Here is a 16,356-nt window from a genome sequence, read left to right as displayed (position 1 = left end):
AATAATAATAACAATTACATTTGGCAAATTTGATGTATTATGTACTTTTTGTACACACACACACACACACACACACACACACACACACACACACACACACACACACACACACACACACACTTAGAATCTCTGTGGGCAGCTGAAAATGGGTGTTAGTCTGAAAATAAACAAACCTTGGACTCATGACAAAACGATGTGTCTGAAATCTCACACCCATGCCTTATTGAATTCATGCACCACATGTCACACTTTATTTAACGTTCAAAATGAGGCGATGAATCTGTTACAAAGTGAAAATGAGCTGTCACATTTTTAGGTGAAAGTAGAAATGAATAAACCCAACAACGTAACCAGAACTAAACTTAGACACAAAAATAAACCAAACAAGTCTCTGTGAAAATATGAAAATATCCCAGATAACAAAATCGTATCTTCAAATACATCTAAATAATTTTATAGTTAATTTCTTCAATTAAATGTGAAGTATTAAGAATTGGAAAAGTTCCATGAATACCTAAAAACAAGTGTTACAACTAATTGCATGATCGCTGCAAATTTCACAACATTGACAACATTGGTGCACCAATATTATGTAGAAACCTGCACATAATTCAGCATGCTTTTTCCCATGATGAACTGACACCTCACAGCTCCATTTTCCCTGAAGGTATTTGTGTGTTTGAAGTTTTTCCAAGAACATGACCAGGATAAAATGTTTGATAACGAGTGGCGAATTAGATTAGGAAAGATTAGATTAAAAAGGAAACCTTTTGAGATCAGATTTCACAGTGCTGCCCAGATGTTGTTACTCTTTATCAAACTTGGTATAACCATGAACAATCAACTGTCTCTTCTCACATTGCCAATCAAATGTCGTTTCTTTTTCAAAACGCCAGAAGAATTCATGTTTCTACTCAGGACACTCAGGTTCTTGCTCAGATCTTCATTAACTCAAGACTGGACTACTGCAACTCACTCTGAAAGACTGATCCATGATGCTCACCTACAAAGCTAGAAATTAACCAGCACCGTTCAACCTCATAGAGTTTATCTCAGCTCATATTGAACCACTCTCCTTCCAATTCTCAGCCACTGCTCGACTGGTCCTAACAATGGTCCAGATACAAGGAAAACATTTCCTCCAGTGCAGTGTTGGTTAGTAATCCACCAACAAAGAATTTTTCTTTTTTTCCTTTGAGAAATGAGAAGGTTCTGATGCCCAGAGCTTGACTGTGATGAACTGTCTCATCTACCTGTCCTATATATAATAATAATCTTATTTGAGCCTCAAAGAGCATTGCCAGCTCTTGAGAGTTGTATGCCAGACTGCTCAGAACTGAAATCATTCTTTCTTCATCTAACGAGGGTAAAATAGTCCATCATAGCTGATAAAGGTCAAGTGCGGATGTGGCTCTGATGGACTGATGCTGGGCTGTGCTCTGAGCAGGGCAGGAAAAAAACATATTTCTATGAGGTTTTCAAAAGCTGAATTTGATTTTATGTAAACGACATAAACATCAATTAGAGTTCCAATTTTTTTTGTTATAATTGTGTGCCATAGATTAAAACATCATAATATTATTTAATTAAGTGCATAATCTAGGTCTCAAATTTTTAAGAAATTGAAGTGTGTTGGCTTTAATAATCCAGTGTTCTGTAGAAAAAATATCCATATAAACCCATTGGCCATTTTAATACAAAATACCTGCACAGCAGGTTATTCATGCAATTATCCATTGTGCTAATTAAGTAACAGTAATGTGATGTATGAAATGATGTAGATAAAGGTCTGAATACTCTTAGTGCACTGCATATTTTATTCTGAAGCTTTTCAGAGTAAAATATGCAGTGCATTATGCATATGCAGTGCATTAAGAGTATTCAGACTCTGAAGAGCTTCAGAGTAAAATATGGAGTGTGTGTAGAGTATTTAGACCCCTTTCACTTTTTTAAATTAAGATTTTTTGCAGCTTGATACCGCAATCGTTCATATTAATATTCCACATAACTCTTTACTCAGTACCCCATAATGACAAAATAAAAACTGAATTCTAGAATGGTCCATAAATTTTTTCATACAATTATCACATGTACATAAATATTCAGTATGGTATGTCGCATGGATTGAAGGATTTTCTGCCATCTTTCTTGGTAAATCCTCTTAAGCTGGGTCAGTTGGATGGGGACCATCAGTGGACAGCCGCTTTTAGGCCTCTCCAGAATAGGGTTCAATTCAGGTCTCTGGCTGGGCCACTTTAGGATATTCACAGTGGCCCAGACTGAGATCCTGAGTGCTGTGGAACTGGTTTTTATTGAGGATATTTCTGTACTTTGCTTCATTCAGTTTTCTCTCAACCCTGACCAGTTGCCAAGTCCCTGCTGCAGAAAAACACCCCCACAGCATGATGCTGCCACCATCATGCTTCACTTTTGGGATGGTTTTGCACAAATGATAAGCGGTGCCTGGTTTCCTCCAGATATAACATTTAAAATTGAGGCCAAACAATTCAACCTTTGTTTCATGTAATCATATAATCTTTTTTCACACAGTCTGAGGTACCTGTTGGTAAACTCCAAGCAAATTTCCATGTGTTTTGCACTGAGAAAAGTCTTCTGTCTAGCCATTTTGCCGTAAATCCCAGTTTGGTGGAGAGCTGCAGTGATGGTTGTTCTTCTGAAACTTCCGGGTCCCGATTCATCGGGTTCTCGGTCACCTCTCTTACTAAGGCCATTGTCCCAGATTGTTAAGTTTGGCCGGGCGATCATTTCTTTAAATAATTCAATTTGAGAATAATGGAGGACACTGTGCTTTTGAAAATCTTCCGTGCATCAGAAATTTTTATGTAGCCTTCACCAGATCTGTGCCTTGAAAAATCTATTTAAAAGATGGTAGGCTGCAACATAACAAAGCCAAGGGGTCTGAATACTTTCTGAATGCACTGTATATGTGTATTTGATTGTGTGTTGCACTGGTGGAAAAACAAAAAAACATTACAAAATCTATCCACTTTAACTGTGGTAAGCAGAAAAGCATCTCATAATGCACAGCATGCCAACTCTTGATGTAGACTGAATGCAACAGCAGAAGATTATTCCAGTCTAGTTCTATTCTTGTAAGTCAAGTGCAGGAAGCTGAGACTTCAATGTGTGAAGGTTCAGAAAATCTGGACAATTGAAGATCTGGTGTGAAGAAAGGTGGAGGGATGGTAGAGGAGTGTTTCGGTCTGTTGATCAATAAGAAAAAGTTTTTTTAATGCTGCTTTTGCCAAACAGATTTGGTAACCCTGGGTCATAATGCTTAGAAGGAGTTTTTAAAGTCATGCATGAAAAAATGAGTCTTACAGTTTATTAACTTTTCATTTTTCTGAAAATTTACTTTAACCTAGAGTTTGTTAGGAACAAATTTCATTTGCAAATGTATCTCATCACTGAACTTTTTTCTCTTTCCAAAAGCTGGTTGAGGGCTTTGCTCTATAGTTAATCATTTGCAATCTTTCACAATGACTTGCCTTAAGCAGAGGGCTTTCAGTAGGTGGTGCAATTACAGCCTCAGCAAACGGAACATTAAGTTACAGCCTCATGCACCACCATATTGTGTTTTCTCGCATATGTACTTCTGGCCTGCAGTCAGAGAAAGCAAGAGAGAGAACGATAGAAAGAAAAACAAAGGAGACAGATTGAGTTGAGACAAATGAAAAAAGATAGATGGAAAATGACAGATTGACGAAGAGGGATGAAGGCAGAGTGCTTAGAGGATGTCAGTCAATAGACAAAGACAAGATACAGCTATAAAAACAGACAGTTCCAGATGGAGTTATAGCAAAAGTAGAGGGAGGGTTTTAAATCTGCCTTTAGACTTAGAGTAGGTCTAATGGATATTGAACTGGCGAACCGTGCCATATATTACATGTAGGAGATGTATGTTGTTTTACCTGTCAATAGAGGTAACACAAGCTACACTATATAGACACCTGACTATAAGATTCATGTTTTTTTAAACATTCTATTTGACATTTAGTTCCCATTGGGTGTTATAATAACCTAAACGTTTCTGGGAAGATGTTCCACTATATTTTGTAGTGTGCTTGTGGAGATTTTATATCACCCAAATAAAGATGGGTTCCCCTTTTAAGTGGGTTCCTCTCAAGGTTTCTTCCTCATAACATTTAAGGGAGTTTTTCCTTGCCACAGTCACCATGGCTGCTCATCAGGGACAAATACACACATCGTTCACCATAACTGTTACATTCTGTAAAGCTGCTTTGAGACAATGTCTGTTGTGAAAAACACTATAGAAGTAAACTTGATTTGACTTGACTTGTGATTAATCAAACACAAGGGTAGTAGTAAAGTCAGGTATTGATGTAAGGTGAGGAGTCCTGGGTTCCATAGGGTTGAAGTCAGAGCTCTATAGCTGGCCACTCAAGATCTTCTACTCTAATCCATGTATTAATATCTTCATAAAGCTCGCATTGTGCACAGGACTATGCATTTTCATAATGGAACAGTTTTGCATTTCCTAGTTCAAGTGAAGGTAAAATTTTATGCTATTATCCAAAGACATTCTATGCATTTGTGTGCACAGTGACAAGTTTCTTGTAACAGTTTGGGAAAAACCTATACCAGTTTATATATTATTTGTGCAGTTTTATTGTTAAATCCTTGTTCTTAAATGTTAATTTTGCATGTAAAAAAAAAGATCGTCACGGTAGCGATGATGTATTTAAACCATCCCACATCCTTCAGCTTGTGGCATTGACATTTAATTTAGCACAAGGGGAAAAGAGGTTTAAGGATAAATTCCAGTAACCAAGGCATTAAGAGAACTGGATCAAAGCCTGATCTGTTTTTTTTCCCACAAATATTGTCTCATTTTTGTGCATTATCGAAAAGATTTTCTTGGCCACCCTCTACTGGAGAACAACCCATTACTGTTAAATAGCAAAACAAATTAATACAATGTCAACCAAATAACATAGCTTTGCATATAACAGTTCCAACATACACGCTATTCCAAACATCATCCCACACGCAATTAGCAGCAGCTAATGATATCTTCCCCGTGAATAAATTACAAATCTGTAGACTGTCTTGTTTATGCTCATTACTGCACTCCCTGGGTCTCTTACGTGTCAACACACTGTTACAGCCCATCACTTAGCCCCTCTCACTTTTTAGCGTGTCTCCATTCTATCCGGTTCAGCCGAGCAGCGCCAGTAATGATGTACTGCAGCGATGCATCAGTCTGAGTGACAAGGGTCATTTTGCGAAGTCTTAGCAGACAAGCTCATAACGGCAAATTAGCCTGGCGGAATGAAACCAACAGCAGTGACAGACATCACAAGCCACTCAATTACTGTCCAGACACAAGCAGGCTCAGCTTTTTAATAACCCGAGGTGGAGGGACAGGGATAATGAACGGAATTCGGATGCGCCCGGGATGAGTGTTTAGGGATCATGAGTCAGGAGGAAAGTAGAAGGAAGGATACGATAACTCCAACGAGACAGGTAGGAGGGTGAAGAGTAGCGAGAAAGTCGATACTCACCACATGCCAGAATTCATTCGAGTGGGAAAATTCAAGCTCAAATGCATCTCAAACTTATTTGTACAGTACACATGCATATATATACAGCAAGAGTGACCTATTTGAAAAGATAGACAGACAGGTAGACTAACATACACAGCCAGAGGCATAGACAACATCTCTCCAATTCTAAACTCACTCTCTCCTCCTTTTTCTCCTCAGCTGAATGCACCAGCCTTCCTGCTTCACTGCGCTTGCTGACAGAAAATTGGCCAATTAGAAGAGCCAAGGGCCGTCGTTCTACTGGAAAAAGAAAAGAATCAAGCTTGGCACGATAAAATTATCTATATATATATATATATATATATATATATATATATATATATATATATATATATATATATATATATGCAAACAGTTACATGCACATAAAGGGCTAGGCTAGGACTCCAAACACATATGGCACCATTAGTGGCCATGCTGGAAGCCTCCATACTCTTGACAATTAGTTTTGTGTTGCATCAGCTCACGGAACGACAGAATCAGCAATACAGATATGGGCAGTTGTGCCTGCGAGGGAGTTTGGGATTTGGAAGGGGTGCAAAAATGCAGCAATTTGGTGCATTGTGGGTAGTAGAATATAATGGCTAAAAACCACAAGATTTGTCTTTGATTTAATGTCTAAATAAAGCATTACATTTACTCTTTGGTAATTGTGAACATTTGAAACAGTGACTGCATCGCAGCAATTGCACAGAAGAATCTGTTTTAACTGATAAAAAAAAAATGATAATAAATATTTATATATATATATATATATATATATATATATATATATATATATATATATATATATATATATATATATACATATACAGTGAGGAAAATAAGTATTTGAACACCCTGCTATTTTGCAAGTTCTCCCACTTGGAAATCATGGAGGGGTCTGAAATTGTCATCGTAGGTGCATGTCCACTGTGAGAAACATAAAAAAAAAAAAAATCCAGAATTCACAATGTATTATTTTTTAACTACTTATTTGTATGATACAGCTGCAAATAAGTATTTGAACACCTGTCTATCAGCTGGAATTCTGACCCTCAAAGACCTGTTAGTCTGCCTTTAAAATGTCCACCTCCACTACATTTATTATCCTAAATTAGATGCACCTGTTTGAGGTCGTTAGCTGCATAAAGACACCTGTCCACCCCATACAATCAGTAAGAATCCAACTACTAACATGGCCAAGACCAAAGAGCTGTCCAAAGACACTAGAGACAAAATTGTACACCTCCACAAGGCTGGAAAGGACTACAGGATTTTCATACATAGCACTGTGTTTTGTTTTGTTTTTCCACAGTAGTGACAAACAAAACAAACAAAAAAAAGACATCTAGTGAGTACCAGTTCTGCTGGTGGAAATGGCTTGTTTAGAGAGCCAGACTTAAACGTTAACTTGAGCAACCATGGTGAGGAGAAAAGCATGAACACACAAAATGTCAGAAAAGTACATTATTAGCAAAAAAAAAATAGATTTCACTTGGACCTTATCAATGACCCTTACCACAAGTTCATACAAACAAATAGGCTGCTTTTTGTAAGACAATATCTGTCTGACATGCAGAATAAAATGTGCACTGCGCCAAGAAACAAGTTAAATTATCACACCATGTATATAAAATGTTGCATTGAGGTAATTAGATTAATAATGTTACAGTGGACATGGAAATGTCTGATAACATATTTGAAAGGGGGTGGTTTGGTTATAAATAAAAAAGCTTTAGTGATCAATTCATAAACAAAAAACCTCTGGGCCAGAACCTACAGCTCTCAGTAAATCCAGTCCAAAATCAAACAAATTTAAATTCAAATCTACAAAATTCAATCAAAAAATTTAAATGTTTGTTTAGCAGTTTTTCATCCTCTAACAAACTAATAACCAACTAAAATAATCTCCACTCTTGTATGATACAGCTGCAAATAAGTATTTGAACACCTGTCTATCAGCTAGAATTCTGACCCTCAAAGACCTGTTAGTCTGCCTTTAAAATGTCCACCTCCACTACATTTATTATCCTAAATTAGATGCACCTGTTTGAGGTCGTTAGCTGCATAAAGACACCTGTCCACCCCATACAATCAGTAAGAATCCAACTACTAACATGGCCAAGACCAAAGAGCTGTCCAAAGACACTAGAGACAAAATTGTACACCTCCACAAGGCTGGAAAGGGCTACGGGGAAATTGCCAAGCAGCTTGGTGAAAAAAATTCCACTGATGGAGCAATCATTAGAAAATGGAAGAAGCTAAACATGACTGTTAATCTCCCTCGGACTGGGGCTCCATGTAAGATCTCACCTTGTGGGGTCTCAATAATCCTAAGGAAGGTGAGAAATCAGCCCAGAACTACACGGGAGGAGCTGGTCAATGACCTGAAAAGAGCTGGGATCACCGTTTCCAAGGTTACTGTTGGTAATACACTAAAAATGTCATGGTTTGAAATCATGCATGCCACGGAAGGTTCCCCTGCTTAAACCAGCACATGTCCAGGCATGTCTTAAGTTTGCCAATGGCCATTTGGATGATCCAGAGGAGTCATGGGAGAAAGTCATGTGGTCAGATGAGACCAAAATAAAACTTTTGGGTCATAATTCCACTAAACGTGTTTGGAGGAAGAAGAATAATGAGTACCATCCCAAGAACACCATCCCTACTGTGAAGCATGGGGGTGGTAGCATCATGCTTTAGGGGTGTTTTTCTGCACATGGGACAGGGCGACTGCACTGTATTGAGGAGAGGATGACCGGGGCAATGTATTGCGAGATTTTGGGGAACAACCTCCTTCCCTCAGTTAGAGCATTGAAGATGGGTCGAGGCTGGGTCTTCCAACATGACAATGACCCGAAGCACACAGCCAGGATAACCAAGGAGTGGCTCTGTAAGAAGCATATCAAGGTTCTGGCGTGGCCTAGCCAGTCTCCAGACCTAAACCCAATAGAGAATCTTTGGAGGGAGCTCAAACTCCGTGTTTCTCAGCGACAGGCCAGAAACCTGACTGATCTAGAGAAGATCTGTGTGGAGGAGTGGGCCAAAATCCCTCCTGCTGTGTGTGCAAACCTGGTGAAAAACTACAGGAAACGTTTGACCTCTGTAATTGCAAACAAAGGCTACTGTACCAAATATTAACATTGACTTTCTCATGTGTTCAAATACTTATTTGCAGCTGTATCATACAAATAAATAGTTAAAAAATCATACATTGTGATTTCTGGATTTTCTTTTTTAGATTATGTCTCTCACAGTGGACATGCACCTACGATGACAATTTCAAACCCCTCCATGATTTCTAAGTGGGAGAACTTGCAAAATAGCAGGGTGTTCAAATACTTATTTTCCTCACTGTATTATATGTGCAGTTTGCAATTTGCTTGAATATTCCTAACACACTAGCAGAAGCTCATGTTATATTATTATAATATATTAATATTATTATATTAACTATTTATTAATCTCATACAAAATAAATATTTTTAATCGCTTTCCATAATATATTAGATCGATTAGATAGATTAGATCTATTCATAGATAGATAGATAGATAGATAGATAGATAGATAGATAGATAGATAGATAGATAGATAGATAGATAGATAGATAGATAGATAGATAGATAGATTTTCATGTCACTGTGTAAATCTAGGGCAAGTTTTATATCCTAAACAATAAATACAGAACAACATCCTGAATTTGAGCATTGACACACATTTGTCTGACCTTTCTTTGGCATCTCATACAGAAAAACAAAGAGAGAGTGTTTTAAATATATATTTTTTTCATTACATAACACATTGTAACTCGGCTCAATGGGCCAGATGTATGCCCTGGATGAGGCCCAGCTCAGAACACAACTTGATGCGGCCACAAAATGCGCTTGTAATGTATCTGAAATTAACATTCAATTTGCAAAGGCTGTAGCTCATTACGCAAACGGCACCGGAGACTGCCCACAAAATGCAATGTGTGAGAGTATATTAGGATTTCAAAGCCACTGCCAAATGTTGCGAATGTAGAACCAACCACAGAGCCCTTGTAACTAGAGAGGAATTTTAGGATGGTGAAGATCAATGTGGTGATAATAAAGTGTCAGACTGGAGCGTCGGGACAATTAATTATGCATCTGTAATAAAGCTATAAATGCAGTTAAAAGTCTTGCATCTGAACAGAACAGTTTTTTTTCCATTAGAACCCAGATGTTTATGTGACACACAGTGATGTGATCCATTTTTATAGCTACTCTGCCATAAAGCTCAGATCAGTGGAGTGTTGCAGTAATGGTTGACCCTTTCTCCCATCTCCACACATGATCTCTGGAGCGCAACCAGAGTGACCATCTGGTGTTCTTCACCTCTCTTACCAAGGTCCTGCTTAGTTTAGCCAGGCATTCTACTCTGTTCCAAACTTCTTTAGCTGCACCACCTACATACATCATCTGTACCAGAAGTATCAGTTTTAACCTCATGAAATGACAAAATTTGTGTTTTTGTGCAAATTAAACAGGTAAGAAAACACAAATTATATTTGATGAAAAGGATTAACAAACGTAGATGTCCTTGTAAGTGAACATGTGACTAAATCAGTTTCTGTTCCTGTGTCAGCCATGGTTGAAATAAAAAAACAGGAATATACACAAATATATTTGAGCTTGTACAACTTGCTGCAGATGCAGTTTGAGAGCTCTGACTCATGCACGCTCTGATTAACCAATCAAGAGACAGGAAAATGCTGATGTGTTTGGATCACTTCTAGTGGGCCTCAGAGTAAGCAGTTAACAGTTAAGGTGAACGATGTGTATTTATCCCTGATTAGCAGCCATTGCGATTGTGGCAAGGAAAAACTCCCTTAGATGTTATGAGTAAGAAACCTTAACAGGATCCAGACTTAAAAGGGGGACCCATCCTCATTTGGGTGACACCAAGAGTGCAATTATAGTCTTTAAAACAATACAGAACACTGGAGAGTGAGAACTAATATGAGCACTGGAATGTAACATTGTGAGTAATGTACTTTCTACAGTCTTTTACAGTAAATGGTGGTTTCAAGAGATGCCAGTTGTTGGCAAGCACCCATCCCCACTCCCAACATTCTAGTTCATTGTTATTTTTAAAACAACAACTGCAATCAAGGTCCACCATCACCCTATCCTAATAGAAAAAAAGTAATTGGCACCTGGGAAAAAGCCTGTCACATTAACAAAAACACATCATAAGGCAATTTGGCATTTTGATAATCTCCTCCCTTTTCCTACACATCGAGAAGTAAGTTAAGGGCATTGCTCAAGTGCCCAGCAGTGGCAGCTTGCTAGTGCTGGGATTTGAACTTGTGACTTTCCGATCCAGAGTCTAATGCCTTAACAACTGAACTACCACCTCAGATCGTCCTCTGTGTAGCACCGTCACCCACCATTTTCTAATCTCCATGACAACTCCGTGATAACACCTTACAAGAAGAAGTCATGAGAATAACAATTGCCATTTGTTGCAAAAAAAGAGGAGAAGGAAAGAATGTAGAGTTCCCAGGGAAGGTTAATCAGATATTAGTCAGAGATACGGAATTCAAATTGGAACAATTTGCATTCAAATTGTGACTTTTGTAAGTTTCTTGATTTAATAACTTTTTCAATCTACCTGGAATTCAAATTCAACATCATGGTCACATCTGGAGATGTAGCAATTAATTGCGATTATTCCGAGCAGACCTTTTCTGCAGATGCTTTTATCTGACATTTCCTGTTCATTAATTACTGATATTTGACTAACAAACCTGTGGAAAGAAATTATTCAATATATTTTTTATCCATTTTGAGCTGAGGAGATTATGTTCTGGAAGCACTTGTTCACACAGGTGAAGTTTTATCTGCAGCTGCACCTGCAGGAGCATAGCCCAGATCATTTCTGTACATTTCGACTTTTTCTGAAATCAATAGCTGTAAATTGTGACGCGCATATGAGGGGAAAAATAGGAAAAGTAGCGAATGTGGAAAAGGTTAAGGAAAAAATTATACAAAGCAAAGAAACAAGACAAAGAAACCAAACACTAAATAAAAACCTAGAAATCCGTAACCAGGTCATGACACGTAACAAAAACAACATGGAAAGACAACAAACAAAAGACAACCAGTGCAGTAATCAGTAAGACTTAAAGCCATGTACTACTCAGTTGAGAAAAGTGGTGCTGTAGTGGTGCAGTAGCTTGTAGAAGGCAAAGTCAAGTCAAGTCAAGTTTATTTGTATAGCGCTTTTCACAACAGACATTGTCTCAAAGCAGCTTTACAGAAAACAACAGTGAAGGTGAATGGTGTGCGTTTGTCCCTGATGAGCAGCCGTGGCGACAGTGGCAAGGAAAAACTCCCTTAGATGATATGAGGAAGAAACCTTGAGAGGAACCAGACTCAAAGGGGAACCCATCCTCATATGGGTGACATCAGTCTTTGTAATATCCTGACAATCTGACTAGATGATTGGACAATTGGAAATTCAGGAGGAAGTTCACTAGTCACAGTAATGCCAGTATTGATAGTAAAACCAGAAACCATCAATTTTTTTTTAAGTTTTTGTCTCTGGAATTAAATATAAAGCTAAGCCATGAAAACCATCAGGATAAAGATAGCAAGAATGAATTCATATTAATGGATTTGTTACTGAATGAATCCAAAGTTAGCCCTGTTAAACATGTTCAAACATAGAGACATTAAAAAAGATGCTGCTGCAACTGCAAACAGTGAAGTAAGAGTGAGTGTGTAATAGAAATGTGTTTAATGCACTCATGGCTCAGTCAGAATATAAAGCGCTACATGCAGTATATAGATAAGCATGACCTATAGACTAAAGTGTTTTGAAAGAACCTATCAGCACACAAATAGAATTTCATTTCATTTTTATTTTTATATACAAAGCAATCGGATATATAATTGTATTGCTCTGTATGGACCCTGGTCAAACTCTGACCACAAAACTGAAGGTACACACTGGGAGAGCCAAACTTGTTCATGACAATGCTCCTGTGCACTAAACCAGCTCCATGAACATGTGTCTTCACATGGGTTGGCATGGAAGATCTTGATTGGCCTGCTATTGAACATCGATCTCGACCTTTTTGAATATCTTCAAATGAGGATGAATTGGAAAACTGACTACACCCCAGTTCTTCTCACCTCACCCACATCATTACGTGGATAAAGAGATTTATAAAGAATAAATCACAATCCAAACTGGGTGTGGCTGAAAACTGTATTACATACATTTCGTTTTTGAGTTCTGATTAATTCACTTTGCTCTCCACAGGCTATGGCTTTAGAGGCTCTATAAGGGACCTCACACCGACATTTTTGGTGCTGAAACGACAACTAGAGTTTCTCTATAGGGAGAAGAACCCCGAAAAGGGGGTAAATTGCTCTTGGGATAGATGATAGGTGCTCTGTGGGGTAATATTAACCATGTTCGAGAGGTTTGAGTGACTTTTCTTGGTGTAATGCACTGGGCAAGATAAAACACACTCCACTGTATGATCTCCCCTCTCATCATCCATGAGATCACAGGGTTCATGTGTAGCCTAGCTAGGGGTAACTGGGGATACTTTAATCCTCTACTAAGGGAATGTTTAGCAAGGTCATCACTTTGATGTGAAAGCTTCTGCTTGAATAACTTTAATTGAACGTGGGCTGGTAGTGTTGCTGCGTTGATCCACGTGATTTTGAGTTGATTCGCTTTCTAGCCAATGGTATTCCTGTGGTTTGAAATAATCAGTGCCGAAAAGGCTGAGGAAAGAGATTTTATTTAATATTTTAAAATATTTTATACTCTCTCCTCATCATGCTATGTCTTATTTGTACTGAAAAAAATATTGTCTCTTGAGGAGGTTATGCTCGAGGCATTTACACCTGCTTATTCATGCAATTATCCCATCAGTCAATCATGTTGCAGCAAAAAAGTGACATCACTAACCTTGACGGTGGCATGGATGTTGATGCTAGACAGAAACGATCCATGCACAGCTCTAAACACTGTTCTGTTGAGAAAGGTTTTAAGCTGACAGGAAGTGTTACTTAGTTTAAAAACATCCACTCTTGATAAATATGCTAAGCAGAAAAGCGCATCAGAATGTATAGGATTTCTCTCCAATCAGCTGTGAACATGTTTCGGAGTCTAGCTGAACTACCATTCAATGAAAGCTTCTCTGTGTGACGTTGAGACTGTTGTTTATAAAAAATCAGAAGATTGGTAGTTTGTGAAATATTCAGTCTATCTACTACAAACAATTATGCTAATGTTTCTACATGCTATACAGTATATCTCCAAAACAAGAGTATATGGTGTTTGTGTATTCACTGGTGACAAAATAAATGATACTCATTACTGTACTTATGTAGCTTTTTTCCATATCTGTACATTTGCAGAGACTTTTACTTTAACCACTATATTTCAATGTCAAATATCTTTCTTTTGACTACATTTTGCAATATTAGTTAGTCCTTTTAGTGGATAAAAACTTGACTGGTCAAACAAGCAGCAATCCACCCATCAGGGTCGATAGCGCTCTCTGTTTTGAACTTGCTTTGATTGGTGCTTTTTGGTATCTATTAATCACCAACATACAGTTCAGCATCAGTTCAACAGCAAGCAGAACATTTCGAGAGGAATAAATGATGGAAGAAACTACTCACTCGGACTTGCAATAACAACCGTGCCCTTATTTTAGTGAGTTTTTAAGTAGTAGGAAATAAGGTTTTTGGCTTGTGATAATTTGAATAGATATCAATCAGTGTTTGACTCATTAATATCATTCTATTAATAGATCAGTGTGCTGAAAGTCACATTAGAGTCTTTTCACATAAACGGAGTTGATTAAGCAAAGAGTTATAGTTAATTAAACATTATAGCCATAATAACTCATAGTACTTTGGTTACTTATGTACATTTGAAGGCAAATACTTTTGTACTTTCAATCAGGTAAAAGATTAAGGGGACACTTTTACTTTTTCTGGAGTCATATTTTACCCACTGTATCTCTACTTTAACTCAAGTACATGGTTTGTACTTGACTAACCCTAACCCTAACCCTAACCCTAACCCATCCACCACTGTGTATTTTGAAGCCATACATCGATTCTGACACATAAAGTCTTCATATTCATTGCAAACCATTACAGAAATAAATACATACAGAATTCATTCATTCATGTATATACACAAATTTTCATATATTTTATATAGTTTCTACTTTTTATTTATCTACTTTTTTCATCCTTAATTCTATTCCTTTTTATGCTTAAATGCTGGACCGTCGTAAAAAGCATTTCCCAGCATGTGGTACTCTGTATGTATGTGTATGTGACAAATGAAATTTGATTTGATTTTGAATATAGATTTTAAATCATAAATAAATCCCTATGTGTAAATTTACCTGAGACGAATTGCAAAACAAATTTTACAGTAACCAATCATAAAATGGAACTCGTTTTTTTGTATGAATTACATATTTATTTATTATAGTTTTTCGTTGGACTACAGTTTTTGCATACATACAGGTTTATTACACATGAGACTATAGTTTCCAAATTTGTACTTGGAAACTATAGTCTTATGTCTAATAAACCTGTATGTATGCAAAAACTGTAGTCCAAAGATTACCTACTGTAGTGCTCCCTCCACAGTAACCTTGTGTATCTGTAGGCTGTCCATTTGTATCTGTTCCAAGCAGCAGTGAGTGGCCTCCAATTGATGAGAACTCCATTCGGAAGTAGGGCATCTGGATCGATCCAGCAGGTCAACGGTGCAGAAGGGGTCAGGATCAGGTCAGGATCTCTGAAGCAGCATGTGTGTGCACATCTCTGCCAGCAGCATGATAGTTTAAGTTTCGGTTTTGTTAATTAGCAGGGCTAGGATGCCACCATATGTAGCAAAGAACAAACTCATGTTTTCTTCCGACAAGCAAGTGATAAAAAAAATAATAAATAAAATAAATAAAAGATCCTAAACTTTCCCATTTGCTTTTTTTTGTTTTCTCTTAGGCCTCTCTTGTTATTTGCACTTGAGTGCACCGTGGCATCGCATTGTTTTTCATGCCATCCTCTTGCCATGGCTGTACACTCAACCTAAGGCCAGGAAAGACCTAGGGTTCAGTGAGCAGCACACAGATCATGCCTTACCGAAGCAAGGGTTGCTCCTCAAGGGTAATGCTGTTGTCAGAGACACAGACATAAAAACATCACCCTTGCACTTCTCTGCTCTTATTTAGCCATCCTTTTAGGCTAAGTGACAGTAATTTTATACAAAGGAATAAACATTGTGAATGCAATCTACCATTTATTTTAATTATAGGATAAGTGGCGTTTTGTACACATAAATTCGGCTTTTAGTTTAATTACTAGGCAGTGAAAACACAGCTCTTTAAGTAATTACTGGCAATGCTGACGGAATTGATGAAAGGTTGTTTTACATGAATTGCCCTCTCATTTTAGTTTTAATTTTAAAAGTAACGGCTTAAAAGATATATTTACCTACAGTACATTATAAGCTAAAATAAGCAAAAAAACAATGGCAATTAGATAAAGACCATCTACTGTAATTAAATCGGATGGCATGGTGTAGGAAATCAAGATAGTCATAGTCATGAACAGAGTGTGTTACTCAATGAGACATGGAATGGGAAAACAGCTCATTTAGCAGACTCAGCAATAATTTAGAGTGTATGGTAAGGGAAACATATTCAAGCATGCTAGCGATACTCTTGAGGGTGGATGTGGAACCAGTTAATGTTGTAGACTCTACAACATC

At 37.6% G+C, this 16,356-nt stretch overlaps 1 long non-coding RNA gene across 1 annotated transcript; it reads left to right on the top strand.

The window, feature by feature from the left end:
* Positions 1-10,848: 10,848 nt before the first annotated feature.
* On the top strand, positions 10,849-15,550 carry LOC310731497. The gene is made up of 4 exons (XR_014535230.1): positions 10,849-11,588; positions 12,132-12,475; positions 12,725-15,177; positions 15,253-15,550. It is a non-coding gene; the product is annotated as an uncharacterized lncRNA (long non-coding RNA).
* The last annotated feature ends 806 nt before the right edge of the window (positions 15,551-16,356 follow it).

This window comes from Silurus aristotelis (assembly GCF_946808225.1).
Source record: "Silurus aristotelis genome assembly, chromosome: 9".
NCBI lineage: Eukaryota > Metazoa > Chordata > Actinopteri > Siluriformes > Siluridae > Silurus > Silurus aristotelis.
The sequence above is the reverse complement of the archived record's forward strand: the minus strand, read 5'-3'. Positions and strand labels throughout refer to the sequence as shown.